We start from the raw sequence: 20,737 nt of genomic DNA on the forward strand, positions 1-20,737 counted from the left end.
AATTATTTCAACATTTGTCTGTGATACATGGATTCATTGAGTAATGAGGTTATCTGCGAAGAAATAGAGGGGGATTTTATAGTTGTTCTAGTCTCGATAAGAAGTCCATCCGGACTATGGGCTAGGCACGCTCATGTGCGTGTCCCGAAAATTGTGTTTGAAAACAGCGAAAACACGTACACACGAATGCTTCCGGATGTTCTATCTACAGAGGACAAAACTTTATGAGTGATACCCAATTCCACAGGCGCACATGCTGGCTGCCGCTGCAGCCAGAGACAATCAGGGACGATATGCTGGCAGAGCACGAGTGCCTACAGGGGCCGCAGCGAGGCTGGATTCGGCTGGTAAGATTCGTGGATCGGTGACAGCGTAGGACTACCCGATTACGTATTATATTTTTGCGTCGGTTTCTCCGGTGGGATGCCGACGTTGGTGGATGGACCCAGATTCGAATCGTTGACTGGTTGTTGTTGCTGCTGCTGCAACTTCTTATTTGTTATTGTAGTTATTGCTGCTGAACAAAGATGAGAGATGTCAATAGCTCTTACAGATCAATCGGTGGTATTTTTGAACTTGCGCATATGTATCGAGTGGCAGTGGAAACGGGGCATCGTCAGGTGGAACTTCGGTCCGGATGGTGGACGTTGGCTGGAATGGACGAAACAGCATTGATACTGGACGGATGAAAGTCCTGGCCCGGGCATATACCTACCGCTACCACAGCGGCACGTTACCGAATAATAAAAGATCGGTCGGACCGCAATTACTGTTTAACGCAATTAGATTTGACGGTGTTGAATGCTTGGTTTATACCAGGCCGACAACGAGGCCGGCGGTGCCGATCAATCATTCTAATCATATGCCGCCAGACGAACTACCAAAGCCATGGGCATTACAAGTCTAGCCATGCGTGCTTCGGCACTGGAGATACACTGGTGGGCAGGTGGGGGTTTATCGTTTGATTGGCATCAGTTCAGAATGCGATTGTTGCTGCCATTACTCCGAGAGCTGTTACTAAAATCATGATTGTTGTTAATCGCGCTGTACTCGTTTATCTTTCGACATTTGAATATTGATATCAAGAAAAATCCATTTCATTATTATTACTACTACCAGTACTAGTGCTGCAGATTATTATTGCTAACGGTTATTATTCCTATTGTTATTGGCCAACGATTTACTGTTATTTATCAGTTCATGAAAGTTCAGGTTGATTTTGTTGTTACTTTATTTGCAAATGATTATATTCAACGACGTTAGTAATCCTCAGGAATGAAGGTTAAGTTCCGCATTGCTGGACTGCGGCAGAAATCGACAAAGGGTCCCCAGAACATCCAGGACTGTCCGGAACGTTAGAACAACAATTCCATTTTCCTTTTCTATCGGTGATTGGTGCTTTGTAAAGGGATTTGACTGTAACATCGTTTTCCTGTAGTCCTGATATAATGGTTATCTGCTCGCTCTTATCCCAAGTATGGCCAGCCGTAAAACTAACTTTCAAAACTACGAAACGTACACTGTTCACTAAAGTAGACGTACGATTCCACCCGTGATTTGTTGTTTTCGAAGTCATCACTTCGTTAACCGTCTGGCGAAAATTAAGAGCAACAATGAAACGATTCGAGATTCGCATTTATCGCAGGGATGACCTTTGACAGCGGCTTTGTTTCGCTCTTCTTCAACAGTGAACACATGTATGAATGCCGCCTTCCTGGTGGAGTCTGGTTGATGCGCTGGTTGTAATACGTTGATAGTGAGACTGCATCCAGGTTCACCAAACCAGCCGAGGTGATGTTATTTGGTACATTCTTTTGAATTATCCGCAGCAATGCAATGTATGCGAGGTCGTTGACAATTCAAGTCGTTGAGAGTACCCGAAACCAGTAGCACCGAGGAATTAATTGAAAGACAATCATAAACCTCAGGAAGATGATTCGTTTTTTGGTACAATTAGTCAGCGTGCTCCAGTTTTGAAGTTATTTTCTGGTGGATGTAATGATCGAAGAGGCCGTTTGCAAGAATCACTGGCATTCTAAGGCGATTATTGGCAAGTAGATGTCACATTCAGACGATTGACTTGCGAGAATATATTCATAGGTAGTGAGACCAAGGAACAGGAGATGTAGTCATAGAAAAACTAAAGATGTATGAGAAGACCAGCTGCTATCATAGCTATTAAATCTGAAGAATCCGATGGAACACCAAGGAATATGGCGTTATTTGACAGTACTAATCGAGTAGACTCGAGAGGTTTATCGGTTATTAAAGACACTTGACTCAGTAAGCGTTGACCGCTATCGGCCTATCATTGAAAAGAGTCTGAGTTCAGTGGCAAATTACTGCGCCGAACGAGTGATGTTACGTCCAATAATGTTGGTGGCATGAGTGTTAGCAAGAGTATCGTTATTCAAATCGGTATCAGTCTGATCAATGTGCAGAGCTCTGCAATCACCAGGACCGGTAATGCCAGAAAACGTTATTCGCCAAATGCAAACCAAGCCAGGTTGAGCCAATCCCAGGTTGGACATGATAAAGGATAATTTCCGTGACAGCTGCGGCCAGGCCAATGATAACGCTGCATAATGGCACTCACCACCCACATGGGAATGCCGCATAGTTTCGACCGCCGAAACACAGTGATTTAACCAAACATTTGCAATGGTGATCGAACGTCCCGACGCACTTATTTACCGACACTACAGTGTTTTGTTCATTTGGCTTATGGTTTTGATGTTGCACAGATGGCAGCGTCCGTTCTCAATCACATGCGAATGCTTACTGCGGTCAAACTCGGGAACTGGTCCGAGTGCTTTTGCGACAAAGCTCTACGTCAGCTGGATCAGGCAACAGGGGCTGCCAGATGAGAAACCGAATGTAACAGATAGGAAGCGCTGCAAGTAGATAGTTCAGTGGTCCCTGCACCGAGGATTTAAAGTCGGTATAATAAGCCAAACGTCAGGTAACCGAGCAAAATCAACGCAAACCAACCAACTGGCTGTAGTGGATGCAACGGCGCTGCCAGCCATGCGCCCGTCGATCCTTGCGATATTCAGAAGCACCCAAATTATCTTGGGATGAACAAAATCGATTCGCCTGTGAGTTTTCGACTGTGGCAGAAGAACCTTCCAAGCGTAACTGTGGATGCGGCACCTCCTTCTTGTTTTTGGCTGTTCTTGTTGATGATGTACTCTGTGAGCGCGATATTCAATCCGGATCGATGGGTTGTTGACGTCTTTTCTTGTGTTTTATTGGAAATTGCTGTACCATCATAATATACTCGATCAAGTTCGAGATACACATACGCATGCTACAAACTCACTCGCGCATGGTAGACCGATTTGCGACCACACCAAAGTTTGCCGTCAGTTGGTTTTATCGATTTGCTATTATGCTTCACACCCGATGTGCTTCCCACGCTCCTAGGGATAAAGTTCTGAAACACTTCCCACCCTTTCAAAGCAGAAGTCACGCAGAGTTATGACCGTTCTTTCTATCGAGGATTCCTAATAGTCGTCATCACCTCCGAAGCAGGCTCGTGTCTTGCACTTTGGATTTGAAATCAATCAAGAGACTTCCACTACGCTTCTCCCACTCGTATTCATGTTCCGCATCCACAGATAACATAACACACGTCACAATGCTAGACTTGGTCTATTTTTAATTCCACATCAAAATTCCAGGCACACACAGACACTTTCCTATCTACGGTTTGATGTACGCACAGGAAGCTGCTTCCTTTATCCTACTAGCGTCGTCAGTGACAGTCAAATGCATACTCAGCCGATAATCCTGCTCGTCATTCTCCAAAGACCAAAGCTAGATCCTTTCCAGTTCACTCACATATCTGTTGTTCTATTCGGTTCCAAAAGGGGTTTGTGAGCCGTTCGAAAGTTACTGCAGAGTCACATATACCAGGTTCATCGGTTGCCACCACACCTCCTAAGTCACAATCGCACTGAGACACTTATCAATGTTACACTCTCGCCGACCAAGGATAACGGCATTATATAATGGAATCGCAAACCACCGTAGACCATGACACACGCTCATCAGATCGAACATATTGTTTTGAAACACTCATTACACGGTTCGATGTAACCGTTCTAATAAGTTGCGTTCTAAAAACTATGAAGGAGCAAACCGCCGGTTAATCCTCAACCAGTAGCGAGCACTTGACACAGTACTATAATAGGTCCGTATTCGTCAATTATATACCTGCTATATGGGCCCAGGTTTCCCAATCAGCTATCCATGCAATATGTATTTCCAGTTACAAATGAACCAGACGAACGACTACGACGATAGCTTATTCTGGCAGCAACGGTCAACCGTCAATCATCATTTTCCTTCTCATTACATATTCCCAGCACGCCACGCGCATTTGTTTGTATGCGACCCTCCGCCGTCGTTATCCTGTTTCAACGTTATACTAATTTCAATCTGAGTAAGGTGTCTATCGTTTAAATGTCCATCGATGACGGTAAGGGTCGTTCCTTTTATTTGACAGGAGATTCCTTTTTCGCAGCCAGTTCGGATAGTGTCTCAACAGCATTGGCTTAAACGCCGTCGTTTCTCGTCCTCGGGGAACGTATGTCCTGTACTTACTCTCGTGTCACGAAGGATAATGCCGGAAATGAACCACCTGGTGAGTGCTGAATGTGAGTGGATGAGCGACTCTTCCGAATGGGTGTTACCCAATAAGTTTTTGGGAAGGTAGGGGATGTATGGTTTCCAAAACTTTTTGTTTTCGGTTAATTCCGATTATAGTATGATTAAGAAGATGCAATTTTACCCCTTAATAATTTAATCATATCAGGGTGTCCTAGAATACATAGATGGACAAAAAAATATCAATAGTTAGAGGGCTCGCCCAACATGTTGTGGATTATGACAGTTGATTTATGTTAAATCTTTCTAAAGAGCTTCATAAATCAGAAAGCGAGATTGATCGAAGTGTCTCCATGTAAACTTTGGAAAGCGCATTAGAGAAAACTGCTTTCATTTACCCTCTAACGCCCAAGACCATCTTGCAAAAGTTTTTGATGTCGAACAATAATATAAACTTCGATGCATGTTAAAATATAGATTAAAGTAAACCAGTAGGAGTAGTATATTTAGGTATACTAGAAGTGACAGAGTTCATGTAAGCATTAATGAACAAATGATTAATTAGTAAAATTGAGCGAATGAAAAATGAATGAAAATAAATTTGCGCCAATTTCCCCTCTCCAGTATGTAACACAATTTCACAAAGGGTGTAAAAGACTCCGGAGTGAGATCTCTATATCAAAAGAAAGCTATTTATACCTTGAATCGATTGACACTATCGTACAATCAAGAAACAAGTTTTCCTTGTCTTCAAAAAACATCATATACCAAATTTAGTTCCATTTGCTTAATTAGATATCGAGTTATGGAGATATTTCTGCTTCATCTGTATGGGAGCCTCCTTTTTCAAAGAGGGAAGTGGTCTCGAATCATCGCAAGAACCTTCCCCTGCCCCGAAAATCTCTGCATACAAATTTTTACGTTGATCGGTTCAGTAGTTTCCGAGTCTCTAAGGGTCAGACAGACAGAAATTCCTTTTTATGTATGTATAGAAGAAGAAGATTCGCCCAAGTGGCATTCAAATAAATAATCATTTGGCGGAAAAAGTCGTTTTACCAAACAGGACATTTGACCGAAAATATCATTTGCCTAAATGGTGCTTTGCAGAGATGTCCTATACAGATAGCAAAACATCTGCTCTTTTATTTTTTACAATCTTCAACAATCAAATAAAATTTATTCAGGGAGTGCAACTAATAGATGAATATTTGAGTTTTCTAAATGTCACTTCAGTTTGACAAAATATTACACGCCAAATACACGCGGGCGCGCCGGTGTATTTGCTGTGCGCGCACCCGCGAGGCTCCAGTGTGTATTATTTTGACAGATCGAAGTGACATTTAGAAAACTCAAATATTTATCTATTAGTTGCACTTACTGAATGAAATTGTTGATTATTAAAATTGTAATAAAATAAAGAGCGGAATTTCGTGCTTTAATGAAAAATTATTTAACTGTAATGGTCGTTTGGCAGAAGCCTTGACATTTTCTGCCCTTGACCCTTTCTTTCAAACGAACATTTCGAGCAAACGGCCTGATGACGTATGTTGCTTTGGGCAAATACAATTTTCGACCAAACCGTTATCGATGAATTCAGTCAAATTCAATACGGAACGGATAAATGACTTACGGCCTAACGTGTTATTCGGCCAAATGGTTTTTCGCCGCATGATTTTTGGCCAAACAACCATTTTTTTTAATAATTTCCCACAGAATTTCCGAAGAATTTGTTATGGCCAGTACAAAGAATTTCCCGTAAAGTTACTAGAGTTTTCCATGAATCTTCTGCTTCCATTTCGAAGTATTTTCAGTGTAAACTTCGAAGAATATTAAATACAAACTCAACAGGAATTTTCCGTGAATATTCCGGACGATTTCCTGCAAAAATTTGGAACAATTTCCCGTGAAAATTCTTGAAGACTTCTCATGAAAATTCCGAAGAATTTTCCGCGGAAATTCCAAACACTTTTCCTCGAGAATTCCAAACAGCTTCCCTTGGAAATTCCGAAGAATTCCCCAAACTTCAAAGTAGATCTCGTGGAAAATTCGAAAATAATTACCAAATGAGTATTTTGGAAACAAAAACTTGGAAAATTTTCTGGGAAAGTTCATCAGTTTCTTCCGGCGATGTTCAGAAGATTTTCCCGTTAGGCCCTGAATCCAATGGAACGGAACGGCTACGGACGATTTGAATTACTACTGATTTAGCTCTAACGGCAGGATTTGACATACCGTCGTGCGGGGCTTCTTTTGATTCCGGGGGCTACTTTGGATTTTTGATTTTTTGAAAAAAATAAACGGAAAAAATACCAAATTTGAAACAGAAAGTTACCATACAACTATCAACAAGACTCCCGATTGGTGATAATGACAATTTAATATTAATTTTCGTTATAATTCTTGTTTTAAAATGTCCAAAGTAGCCCCTGATTTATCAAAAGAAGCCCCGCACGACGGTAAATCTTCTGTAAAATCCTGCTGTTACCACCGTCGTTCCACTCCATTGCGTTCGAGGCTTTAATGTTAATGTTTTGAAATTTCCCGAGATTTTTTTTTTATTTTTTACCAGCGTATTGAAAAAATGCCACGCTGATTCACGCCGCCGGCTAAAATGGCTTTCGGCGAGCTAGTTCATAGAATCGGTGATACACCTGATCATGCTACTGATTCAGTTATCCTTTCTCGCAAAGAAAACTTCTCAAAAGATGTATCCTTTTTGGTGTTGAAGCGGATGATATCAAGTCTCCTTGCGGAAGGACATACCATTTGATGAAGGGCAGTTACCGAACATTATATTTCTTGCTGATCCCGATTTCAGTCACCCAAAGTAAAATCGGTTGGTGAAATTGGAACCCAATACTTTTCGACACTTCCCAACGGCAGCTCGATTAAGCTTTCCGAAAACCTTCCGGATTTGGTCGACAGCTTATTTGGCTTAAAGGTGTAGCAGGCCAGTACCAATCAACTTTTCTTGCGAAATCAGTAATCTGTCTGTTGCCAAAATCACCACTTCCGGAAGTTGGAAAGGTGATTTACAAGTAACGCTAAGTTTAAAAAGATATTTTGAATTACTAGATAAAGATTGTCGCTGTCGTCGCTGTCCCGGAACATCTTTTGTTGGCGAGGATAGAGACTAAATGTCAAAGAAGGAAAATCCGCTTGATTTGACAGCTTGGTATAACATGTTCCGGACAGCAGAACAAAGGGAAACGAAGCGACAATCTTTATCTAGTAACTAAAATATCTTTTGTCCATTTCGAAAACAGTCAAGATATTTAACAAAAAATGGTTTTCAACGTGAGTTGCCGAATAATATGCAATTAATTGAACGTCAATCATTTATAATACTGTTGATACAATTTCATAACTGCCATTCCACTATGGGAAAGAGGTGCCATTAATCGAAAAAAATACTATCTCCTATTTGTCTAATTTATATATTTTCTAAAAGTATATACCCTAGATATTAGAAACTGAAAATATTGAAGCGCTATGTTTATTATGTCAAAGATATGGGCTTTGAAGTGATAAAAGCTGATAAAATTAAAAAATCGTTCCTTACTTTAATTTGTATATTTATGAAGTCAATTTTCTCCAAATATAAATTTTTATATACCATTTCAAGCTGAAAACTTAAGCTTTTTGATGGTTTGGTTTATTTTTGCACGCAAAGGTTAACATCAAAAAGATGTAGAAAGAAAAACTTTAACTATCATAATTCTTCGCTATAAATGGTCCTGGGCAAACCTAATGTCCTCAATTGTCTCCTCTTCTGTAAATTGAGGATTGAAATATAACCCTAATACCACCTTATAGTGAGTGATTTGCTTGCGCATATTTGCGCTTTTACGAGAACGCTGCAATCAAAATTTTCTTGAAAATTCAGGTTTTTATTCTCTATACCTCGAAATGATTACAAAATGAACAACATTATTACCAGAAATATGGTTGTTTGCTATTTTATGCAAGCTGTATTGGAAACAAACAAAAAAAAAATGCCCAAAGAAAAATTGGAAAAAAATTTTTTTTCGCCGGTGACATTTTTTGAAGGGTTAACGATGGCCTTTAAAGAGTTAAAAAAGAGTTCTTAAATATTCCTTCGCATAATATATGTTGCATAGAAACATTTTCCTTTGAAAAAATATTTTTGGCCGCCCATTTGTATGAGAATTCCCCATGGTGCATTCGTGTCAATATTTTATTAAATTTATAACATAATATGTTTCATTATTTTGGTTTGTTATAACCAGGGATGGGAACGGTTGACATTTCTTTTTATCATTCGTTCTGCCACGCAGTCAAAGAAAAACAAAACCACGGCAGCCGCAGGCTAGAACTGATGAATTAGTACCAACGGCTACCATTCTTTCTAAACTTTGCCACAGAGCAATTTGACTCGATTCTGTTCTGTTTGCGCTGCGCACGAACCGAAACAAGAAATCTCATACCGTCTGACTGCACCGACGGCTCGACTCTCACGCAACAGCAGCAAACAAACAGTTTGCCTCATCAGCGAAATAAAATGTCACAATAGAGGCGTACATTTTTTCGAAAATTATTCAGTTTGTGCGGTGCGTGAAATTTGACCAGATAAAATGTAAACATTCGCATAATTACAGTGTTTTACTGTACATTTCTTAACACTGGTTATAACTTTCAGATATTTTATCTACTAATGGGACACAATTTATAACAGGATCTGTTACGAAAAGAACTTTGTTTCACCAAACGACTCTAGTCTGGTTTCGGTACAAATTTAATTTGTAACGTAGAAAGGCAAAACAGTTTGAAATTTCCACTTTATCTAGCATTAGCTTTGAGCAATTCTTTAATTTTGTAAAAATAAATTTGATAAAATTATTTTGATTTTTTCATATAAGAGTGGTCCACCTCAGTCCAAAGCGGGCTTGGTAGTCACCATGCCTACTGCTACCTCATACGCAGGAGGTCGTGGATTCAATCCCAGGTCCTTCCATTCTCTGCGTGTGTATCTGTTTCTATATTTCTCATGTTCCAGCAATCGCTAGAACTAGAAATGGTCTTCCATACCGTGATCATTACTATTCTTATACCTGAAACTTGAATATTCTAACAGTAATCTGCTATCCTTGGGAATGAACTATAGAGCTCGTTTCCTACATCCATGATTAGAGTTCCATCAGTTGCTTTCTCCTATCTATCACATTGGCAGCTATCACCCAAGACGGACCTTTGCCTCTCGAGCCTAACCCAAAAATTCAAACAAATTCCATGACCTAGTGACAAGTGCAGAGGTAAACTTCGGCTTGCAGTGGGCGAGTGATTTCATCATCACTTCCTCCCCTTCCCTGATTGACTTGCATTCTGACGTGGCAAGCGCCAGTATGGACCTAACAAATGAGATCACCAGTACTTGTACATTGAAGATGTACGTTAGTCCCAAGCAAACAACTGTTGGTTCCTGTGCAAGAACAGCTGATCTAATCATATTGGAGTAGCAACTACGAAGGCAGTCAAAAACAGCTCAAGCTCAAGCTCATAAAGAGTGGTCCACCTCAGTCCAGATCTGCCGGGCTACGTCCTTGCGAATGCTGAGGAAGGGGAAGGATGATGGTTAATCGGACACCTACTTAAGAAAGATGCAGAGAACTCTACGAACTCTAGCAGCCCTGCCGGGAGGTTTTGGAATTGTAGGTGCGGAAGGTTATAACAGTAGGAATCGTTTGGTAGAACGTGAAACACTAAAAAACTATGATAGTGAGCTAATGTAGGAAAGGGATGAGCCGTGAATTGAATTTACGACCTTCTGCTTATAAGGCATAAGCGATAGCCACTAGACTACCAAGGTCGTCTAGTTTGAAATTTCCACTTTATCTTCACACAAACAAAAGTAATTTTTAGTTGGAAGCACCCTGTACCTAGGAACTCATGAAAAGTTCATCCATTATCCTTTTCGCACACGATCCACGCCTTAAAATTGCACATGCCGCACATCGGACTGTTTCAAAGTGTAAACAAACTCGAAACACCACCAAACACCCACATTTGGCACCACCAGCAGCAGTTGGTGGTAAACTTAGCCCAGGCATTTACCGGGCCTAACCACAACTTATCGCTTCTCCATGGTGACATTTACAGCTTGTGGTAGGTATCAGTTAAAAGGAAAACTCGACACTCGTTTGTCATAGCGTCTTTGCTTTATTACCAGCTCCGCGTTCTGGGTCCGCAACAAAAAAAGAACCACTTTATTTTGCGTCATGGTAAACAACACGATGCCAGCTCTGACACCGCCCTCGTCTATCTTGTTTTTTTCCCCACTGGCTACCAACCATTAATCACGCTCGTGCTTAGCCCTGTGCTTGAAGTTGGCATTGACGGTAGATGCAACCTGTCCCCGCGTCCTGGCAGCAAACCAATTGCGGAGATATGGATAAATGTTGAACACGTAGAATAAAATGTATCATCACCAGAAGCAATAATGTAGTCAATAAAACCTACGCTGTCAGCCGTGGCGGACGTTGCGTAATGAACGGGATGTAACGAACAATTAATTTTGATTCTAGGGGATATGAACGCATCGGGATTGTCAGGATCGATATGTTTATCTATAAAAGGACGATAAGCTGGATTGTAGGAAATATCGCGCAATCACATGCTGTGTCAGATGTTAAGCCGTCGGCTAGAACCAGTTGCAAGAAAATTCGTGAGACAGTACCAAGCGGTATTCATGGGCGTACGCTCTACCACGGATCAGGTGTTCACCGTACGTCCGATGTTGCAGAAACGCCGCGAAAACAACATCTATTCAACGACTTCAAAGTCACTTTTGATACAATCGATCGAGACAAGCTCCTCCAGCAGCACGAGTACGGATTTCCAGATAAACTGACACGGTTGGTCGAAGCGACGATGGAACGTTTTCTCGAGTTCCTGTGAAACGGGTAAGGATTACTTGATGGACACGAGTGGGACAATTTTCACGAAGTCCGTTCAACATTGTTATTATGGTACGTAGCGTCGGGACCTTTTTTAGCCGTGCTACACAGCAAGACCATGCTGAAGGTGGCTGAGTTCGGTCCGGTCCGGTCTAGGAAATTTTCGTGTTGGAAATTTTCTCAACTTCTCTGGGCATCGTGTTAGCCTAATGATGTACGATTCCAAATATGGTAAAAACAATTGAAATTTCATAACCGTGGAACACTAAGCTGCGAGGCGTTAATGTCCCAGTCAGGGATGCAACGCCAATAAGAAGAACGTTGGGAAGCCAGAGGAAGCCTACTTCAACATCAGACTGAAGAAGGAAGCTTAGCGAATCGGGCTAGTCATCAACACGTCGAAGATGAAGTACATTATAGGAAGAGAGAAGGAGAAGCGAGTGCCCAAATTAGTACTCCTGAATACTATTTTTTAATTATCATATTCCATTGAAAATTATACCTCATTTGATTATCTAAGTCGATTTAATTATTACTTATTTAGGGTCGACTTTCCAAAGAGCCCCTAACTATTCTCAAAATTGAATACAAATAATGAAAAAAGTGCGTAATTGTGGTCTAACATCGGGCAAATGCTAAAAAAATCAAATTCCTGAAGTTTTTGATTTTAAATTATAAATTTAGAAAACATAGTTGAAGGCGTCAACAATATGATTTTCTTGGAAAAACATACCATAAATAAGTGAAAGAAGCGCTCAAAACATGTTTCTAGAGTTACACCAAAGTAATTGTTACAGTAATTGTTATTTAACGCTTTCCCCGATAGACAGGTGAGTGGGTGGAATCCACCCTTGCGACGGAAGAAACGTCCAGGCTGTTATAATAAAACGATGCATGATCGACAGGAATGTGGGGATGCTGAATCGTCATCATAAGTAAAAGGAAAACAACCCTCAGAGAGGTGCTTTCTAAATTGGATTGCACACATTGCAAAGTGTGAGCACCATATTTTGCTAAATTTATAGTGCATTCAACTTGGGCGCAGCGATGCCAGATTGCTTCAACATCAATTCCGTAGATTAACTCAAAAATTTTGACCAGCCTATTTCGGCACTCATCCACAATATGAGACAACAATAAGACCACTAAACCTTGTTTACTGTGATTTTGATGGCTATATCCCCTAAGTTTCATGAAAATCCAAAAACGAAATAAATTACTAGGCACGGTGCCCTATACAGATTTCCGCACTCGTCATAAAGGCAATTGGCAGTTGCTATACATATTTATGACACACAGATAGAAAAATCCACTGAAATTTACGCTGAAAATCATGCACATAAATGGAACGTCATTATTAGCGTACTTCCACACGAGAAGTAGCCTAAATGTATACAATATTTGACGTGAATCGTCGATAGTGCATACAAGTTATACTTAATATTATTAGGAAGAGGGCCATTTCAGCGTAGAATAGCGTAAATTTCCGCATGTCAAGTTTTACGCGCTGATTATTTCTCATTATTTTTTTCTGTGCAGTAACTGTTTCCAACGCTGAGATTATCATTTCCGCACTTTATTTATAGAATTTTTATTGATTCAACATATAATCAGTTTAATACCCATGGAATTCTAAATTTTCACGACAAATCCAATTATAAAGCTGATTACTTGGCTCTTTTTATTAACTAATAGGTTTGAGCATTCTTGAATATCGACCCTACATGGGAGACAGTCCCGAGAAAAAGACGGAAGTGTTCCGATGACAATCCGTAACTACAGAATAAGCGAGGATAGCGTTAGGCCGAGCCAAACACAATGCTTAAATAGAGGATTATACATAAAGGTAAATAAAGAGTAAGACTGTACAGATGTAGAAAACTGTATCTTTCTACTGATTACACCTGTTGGAGTAAGATCCAGTTAGGCTATGTAACTGGTAGTTTAGTTTCTTAAATTTATGCAGATCTCTCTTCAATTTGAGGCAGATGAGTGAAGTATTCATTACTTAGGAAGATTATTTCGACCATTGTAAATAAGTACTGGCGGTGCCAGGGTTGTGATAATGTTCGTTCTGCCAGTAACTTTGACGTAATTAGATCATTCATAATTTGGCCAGTACAGACGTTAAACAAACCCTATTTTGACACTGAAATTAAGATAGCAATCCAAGAAAATCCCCTAAAATATTGACATTATAATCCATATTTGGTGCAAAAATTCCTCGAAAAATTCTTGGAATATTCGTCCTGGTGTTATTTCATAAATTTATCCAGAAATGCTTCGAAAAGTCTTCCAGGAAATATTTAAAATAATTCTATATGCAATACTCCCAGGAATTAATTCGGTAAGCCGTACACATATTTCTACCTTCAACTTGTTTTAAATGAATTCTGCCAGAATTTAGGTATTTCATTAAAAATAATTCCAGGAATTCATTTTAAAATTTCAACAGGACTTCTTCTAAAAAATTCTCCGCAAATGAATTCAGAAATTGATATCAGTAACTCACTAACTTTCGAAAATTTCTTTCGGAAATTTCTATAGGAAAACCAAATTCACCAAAGAATTCTTCTGAAATTCGTTCAGAAATTCTAGGATTTTTAACGGAAATCTTCAAGGTCCTTCTATAACATTTTCAGAAATTCTACAGAGATTCCTTAAGAAATAATTTCATTAATTCCCAGAGCATTCATACAGCGAAAATTATATTTTTTCTGAAATTAATCTAGCTGAATTCCTCCAAATCGGAAAATGATTTTTTAGGAATGGATGAAAAAATGTTAAGATGAAATTCTATGAATATCAAGATGAATTACAAAGGAATTTCGAAAAGATTTTTTATGTAAAACAATTTTCGAACAGTGTTAACCTTCAGGAACTCGCATGGTCCTGGATCGGTCACGCAAGTTCCGCCTCTGTTATAAACGACACGAGCTTTTTTCGGAGGTGTTGTACTTTTTACAACGATGCGAGGGAAGGTAAAATTTCTTCAAGAATCCTTTGGATATTCAGCTATGAGGATTCCTCCAGAAATTTCTTTGGAGAACCCTCACGACATTGCTCAAAAATAAATCCTGAGGTATTCTTGGGAATTTCCTCCCAGATATTCATTTGAAAGTGTAATAATTTGGAAATTCTTTTAGAACTTTCTTCAGAACTGCCTCAACGCATATTTATTTTAGAAAACCTTAGGGAGTTTTGTATGGATTTCTTAGAATTTTCAGAGGATTTCCCCAGAATCTTTCGAAAGAATTTTCTGGAAAAATTCACAAAGGATGTTGAAAAGGATGCAAGAATGTTCAATGGAAGTTATTTGGAACTCCTAGTGGAGCTCCCGAAAGTATTTCTGAAGGGATTTACAAATGATTTTTTAGAAAAATATAAAGGGGCTATAGCCCCCCCTAGGCATCGGAGGTAGTTACGCCAATGGTTACTGAAACTATAGCTATAACTCCGTTACTAGTGGAATTCAAACCACGAACCATTAGGCAGAGTTGTAGAAAAACCTTCGCACTAGAAGTCCACCATACAACACATTTTGAAATTCAGCTTCTGGAATGAGTTACTGACAAACGGCTAAATGATCGAACGCAAATTACTGAATGATCGTTAACATCCTTGCATTGTGCCTTATGTCCCTCCAATACGCAGCGTCGGCAGAGATTGCTTCTGTCAGGGCCTTTGCAGTCCCATTGCTTGTGCCCCGGTTCCAGGCACTTGAAGCAAACTTCGGGTTGCTCGTATATGCCCACAGGGCATACCAACCATCCCACCTTGACGCTCCCTAACTTGACTACCTTGGAGGCGTCCGCTGCAGATAGCCGAACCAATGCTACCAGCGTGCCTGCCGGACCTTTCCGTAGCCGAACGGCTGCGGTGGGCGTCTCCACTTCACACTGTCGCGCAGTGCCGTGACGAGCTCTTCGACTTCGGTGATCTCGTCCAAGTCTTTAACCCTTAGATTCACCTCCGTAGTGAGGGCCCTCACCTTGACCGTCTCGCCTAGAACTTCCTCCGCCAACTTCTTGTAGGCCCCTTTTGCGAGACGCCCCGCTTCAGCTCGAGGATCATCTCGCCCATCCGGGTACGTCTTATTCGACGTACGTCGGCGCCGAGTTCAGCGAGCTTGACGTCACTCCTCATCGCCTTCAAAACGTCCGAGTACTTAGCCTCGTCCGCCGTGATGACTAGGGCATCGCCCCTGGAGCGATTGGCGCCTACCCTAGACTTCTTGCTACCCTCATTCGCCTGGGCCTTCTTTTCGGCCCTTGACGTCTTTGGTTTCTTCTTGTTCTTGACCAGGGTCCAGGAGGCGTCATCCCCCTCTATTTCCCTGGTCTGGTGCGGCTGAGAACTTTCAGCCTGCCGTAACCCCTTACCACCGTCTTTCCTGAGTGGACGGACCTTTCCAGGTCCTTCCTCCCCCGGTTTTGGAGGTACCTGGCCGGGGTTCAGCTTCCCAGCCCCACTACCTTTGTTCGGGGTAGTAACCCTCCGCGTTTTGGAGCGGCCCCCAGGGAGCTCATCCCCTGGAGACTGTCTCCCCCGTTTTTGTGTCTGCTCCGTTGGAGCAGTACCCGCAAATACTTGAGCCTTAGTCTGGGTAGACTTTGGTACCACCGTCTTCGCTGGCACGCCTTCGGTCGATTCGACCTTGCCCGAGTCCGCGAACCCTTGGGCCTCAGTCTGGGTAGACCTCGACTCCACCGATTTCACGGGTTTACAATTGGCCCGCCCTCTCCAGCTTGGCGTCCAGCATCGACTTTCGAAGTTTCTGCAAGCTCCTCTTGAGGTCCTCGCTGATATTATGCTTCGATGACGCAAAGTCGATGATGGCGTCCAGCTGTTCCGTCGCCACCTCGAAGGCCGAAAGCCCATCGCGTTTGCGGTTCATCGCCTCCACAAGCCGTGGGCCATCAATAACCCCTACCGGCGTTTTTTTAGCCGAGAGGAAGGTTGAGTGACCCACGCTGGCGCTGCGCACTGAGCTGCCGACTATTGCCTCTGGCCTCCTAGGCGGAGACCTGAACAACCTACCTCTTGCGAAGGGGTTGTCGCCTACACTACTACCACTAATTGAAGAATTGACTTGGTTTTCCATTTTGGTCCCACGAGTTGCTCGAGAAAAGAGGTCCACCACGCCAGAGCCCAGCATGACGCGGTAAGGGACAATTACTGTGGAGGGTGCCCAGGTACCCCACAGGCTCCGTTAAAGGCCTAGCTTATTATTTCACCCCCCTGGCCATGCATCCCCTCGGCACGGGTCGCTTGACACCTTAGGATTAGGGGTTAGGGACGATGGTCCCGGTCTAACTCGCAGTGACCATGGGGAGGGGTCGTCAAGCCCTTGGACAAAGTCCCTGCTGCCCCCCCAGAGAGTCTGCCCACGTTCGCTTGTCCCGTTGACATGAGCGTTTTACTTCCTTTTCCAGAGCCGAGTATCGTTGACGGGATAATACTTTGGCTCCTCTGGTTTTTGATCGCTCTATCGCGGCTTTTGCTTCTCTTCGCTCCTCTATCTTCCTCCAGGTCTCATCGGTGATCCATTGTTTTCTATGGGTGCGCAGTTCGCCCAGATTGTTCTCGCTGGTGGCGATGAAGGCATTCTTGATGGCGGTCTATTGGTACTCCACGCTTCCGGAATATTTGCATCAACTTCAACGAAGAACCGTTTCACCGTGGCATCCTCCAGTCGGCGTGTGTTGAACCATCGTCCAAATCTCTCATCCTGCCAACGAATCTGCGCAATGCGCAGGCGTATTTCGCCGATGGGAAGGTGATGATCAGACGCGATATCGGCACTACGTTTATTCCGTACATCAAGAAGGCTCCGTTTTTCGTTTCCATTTTCGGCTGATGCAGATGTGGTCGATTTGATTTTCTGTAAAGCCGTCACGGGAGACTCGCGTGACCTTGTGAACCGGTCGATGAGGGAAGAGCGATCCCCCGATCACCATGTCGTTATTACCACAACATTCTGCGAACAGCTCTCCGTTTTCGCTCATTTCTCCGAGACCATGGCGTCTCATAATGCGCTCATGGTTCGAGTTGTCGGATCCGATCTTCGCATTAAAGTCGCCCAAACAGATCTTGATTGCATTGAGTTGACTGCAGAAGTTCTCTTTGTCTTGCAGATCGGCAGCATCGGTTGGAGTTTGAATTATAGTAAGGTTTCGGACCCGTGTTAATCTGGCAACGACTATCCTTTCACTTATAGGTTTCCACTTCGTAAGCACAGAGTGTGCCTGAGCGCTTAGTAGGAAGCCAACCTGCGATGCCGGGGAGCTTGTTCACCTCGTAAACCAGAGTATAGCATAACTTGTCCCGACGGCGTTCTGTGTTCTCCAAAGTTTGGCCAACAGACTTCACTCAGTCCCAGGATCTTAAGTGTTGTGACCACCCTTGTACGAATATGCGTTAGATGAGAATAAGTTATACACCCTATATACAGAAAGTATCTGAATAAAGAGATAGTCAGAAGTATTGAACACCGAACATAACTACACGTCTTTTGAGTTGATCTCACCGAAACGCCTATCACCGTTTATTACAGTGGCGACGAGGATGAAACGGTTTGTGATATTTCCTAGTGGCTTCGCGTGTGTAATCATATTTTCGGTGAATATTGACGCTCCTAATACCATGCATAAAGGTATCAATTTAAGGTCTCCGTAGACCTATTTGGATCATAAATTTTATGAGCAGTGAAGGCTCATACATTTTTCATCGGGAACTTTGTCTGTTGGTGATGTGTTTTAATTTGCCATGTTTGGTACATGGTAAATACTTTTATTGGCGCCACAGATTTTTGGAGCATATTTCCGAGGATGCTTTTAAGAACTGTTTAGAGGAAAATGCATAGTAGCAGAAAATGCCATTTTATAGAGTAGAGTGGGGCAAGAGTGCGCGTGGGGTAAGAGTACGTTTTCGATTTTTTGAAGTAATAAAAAAAGATAAACTAGCAGCACTGCATCAGTTTGACAGGTTTTCTGGCCAACTATTATCATGTGTAATTGTAAACGATTTGAATAAACAACAATGGAGATATGGAGTTAGATAACTTTTTGGTCATTTTGCTAAAAATAATTGGATTTCCGCAAATATTTCATTACCATATATACGTTCAATCAGGTGAACATTATACCATTTCGATAACCTATTGTATAGAGCACTTTATGGTACACAACACCAATCCGGTTGGTTTTCCAAGAAGTCAAAACCATTACTTGAATTATTTTTGGGACTGTGGGGTAAAAGTACGCAGGAACCGGTGGAACAAGAGTACGCATATGAATCTTCAAGTTATGATGTCAAACCCGTATCTCCGGCCGAAATAAGACTTCTTCCAAAGCGTAAAGATCCAAACTAAGAAAAAAGGGACAGAATTTGAAATTATCACAAGTTTTTAGGATAAGTTCAAGACAAAATTTTCAAAACGCAGATGAAGGTTTCCGCTACTTGTTGATGGTGTTGGTTTGCGTGGGAGAGCTATCAGATTCGTCAAATCGTCGTTTGAATCTTTGTTTACAAAAGCAGATAAGTCGTTTTGAAAATTTTGTCTTGAGTTGAAGTAATTCGGTGTTAGAAAGGACTTAGCGAACAAAGCACTGAAGTTGAAGTAATTCGGTGTTAGAAAGGACTTAGCGAACAAAGCACTGAAGCGAAATAATGAAATTGTAATAATGTAATTGTATTGTACACCTAAACGTAGTACAAAAACACAATTTCATCTAAATGATAATTTCATTTAATCAAAAGAAACATTCATAAATTACGCAACGTTTAGCTGGGAGGGGTTACGAGATGTGTGACGATCCATATAATTTTTAGAGGATTCATACAAATAGTGTACGATAGGGGGGAGGGGTGATGAAATAGCCAAATTTTACGTTACGTGATTGGTGGACTTTCTTTAAGGCATTTGCCTTTGTATACGCCACGCGAAATCTGATATATATTTTTACCTCTGTAGTTTTTTGTATATATAAGAAAACAATGGTTTTTTGTATAAAAGTGCACATTTTTAGGACCCCCTCCCCCTTTAAGAGTTACGTCATCTTTAAACATTCCCTAATATATGCTCATTAAACATCAATTAAATGTTATTAACTCTTATTTGTGTTAATATATACTAAAAGCACATGATTGGATAAATGCGTACTCTTACCCCACCCGATGCGCACTTTTACCCCACCGGTGGGGTAAGAGTGCGTTTTTCACTTGTCTTGCAATAAGAGTTCTACTAAAACGAATATCTTTTGTGCTCCACGGATTTTTCCTGCTTTTTTACAATCCCGGTTGTGACCCATTTGACTGTTTTGTTCTAACCTTTTTTTGTTCTTATGATCACCTGATCCTGATAGAGAACGCTATTGATGTCGATGACAGTGAGTTGCATAGTGAATCTCAGCACTAGAAGTCATTCACGGCACTCAACGGGGTGATAAAATGAGAATGAGTAGACTTCGCAGTACAGTCGCGATTCGCTGGTTGGGCCACGACCTCGGCCCAACTAACGAATTCGGTTTTTTAGTTGGACCAACTGACAGCCATTTGAACACGTGTATTTCGACTTGAACATCACAAATGATGTCCAGTGACGCCCAATCTCGTTTTCCGTGTGTACATTGAATTTTGACGTACGGTTGCTTTTTAGTTGGGCCATGGCCCAACCAGCGGAGGCCCAACTTAAAAGTGACCCAAGTATTAAGATCCCAACCAGCGAATCCCGACTGTACTATCATCACCGCAGTGAGCAGCGAGCTAATCAGCGTATGGTTCAGAGAAGCTATGAATACTTCTATGTCTTTGGATCTCTGGCACCGGTCGAACATGGATTGCATCGATCGTCTTGGCCAGATTCCTTGTTATTAGAAGACATATCGTGTGTTTAATGATAGAGAACAGTGATGCTATGAAAGTTTATTTTATTTGTGTATTCATGGTTACCTTTGTGTTTTTTTCTTGTGATTGTGTCCATGTTGTTGACTTTATTTTTACTCATTAGGGTAGAGTGGCAATTTGGAATATTTAAATGCACCTATTATTTATAGTTAATCCAGTGTTTTGGTGTATAGATTTTCAAGTGAATGATACGTTTTTTACACAATATTTTATTGTCTTGTTTAATATTGTTTAATTAAAAAAAGTTTCATCGTGTTTATTTTTGAGGAAGAGTGTGTTTAGCAATTGTATTGACAAAAATACTC

At 41.4% G+C, this 20,737-nt stretch overlaps 1 pseudogene; it reads right to left on the reverse strand.

Moving 5' to 3' along the window:
* Window positions 1-386: 386 nt before the first annotated feature.
* Window positions 387-3,192, reverse strand: LOC134203652 (uncharacterized; annotated as a pseudogene).
* Between the last annotated feature and the right edge of the window lie 17,545 nt (window positions 3,193-20,737).

This window comes from Armigeres subalbatus, unplaced genomic scaffold, assembly GCF_024139115.2.
Source record: "Armigeres subalbatus isolate Guangzhou_Male unplaced genomic scaffold, GZ_Asu_2 Contig2040, whole genome shotgun sequence".
NCBI classification, from domain to species: Eukaryota; Metazoa; Arthropoda; class Insecta; order Diptera; family Culicidae; genus Armigeres; species Armigeres subalbatus.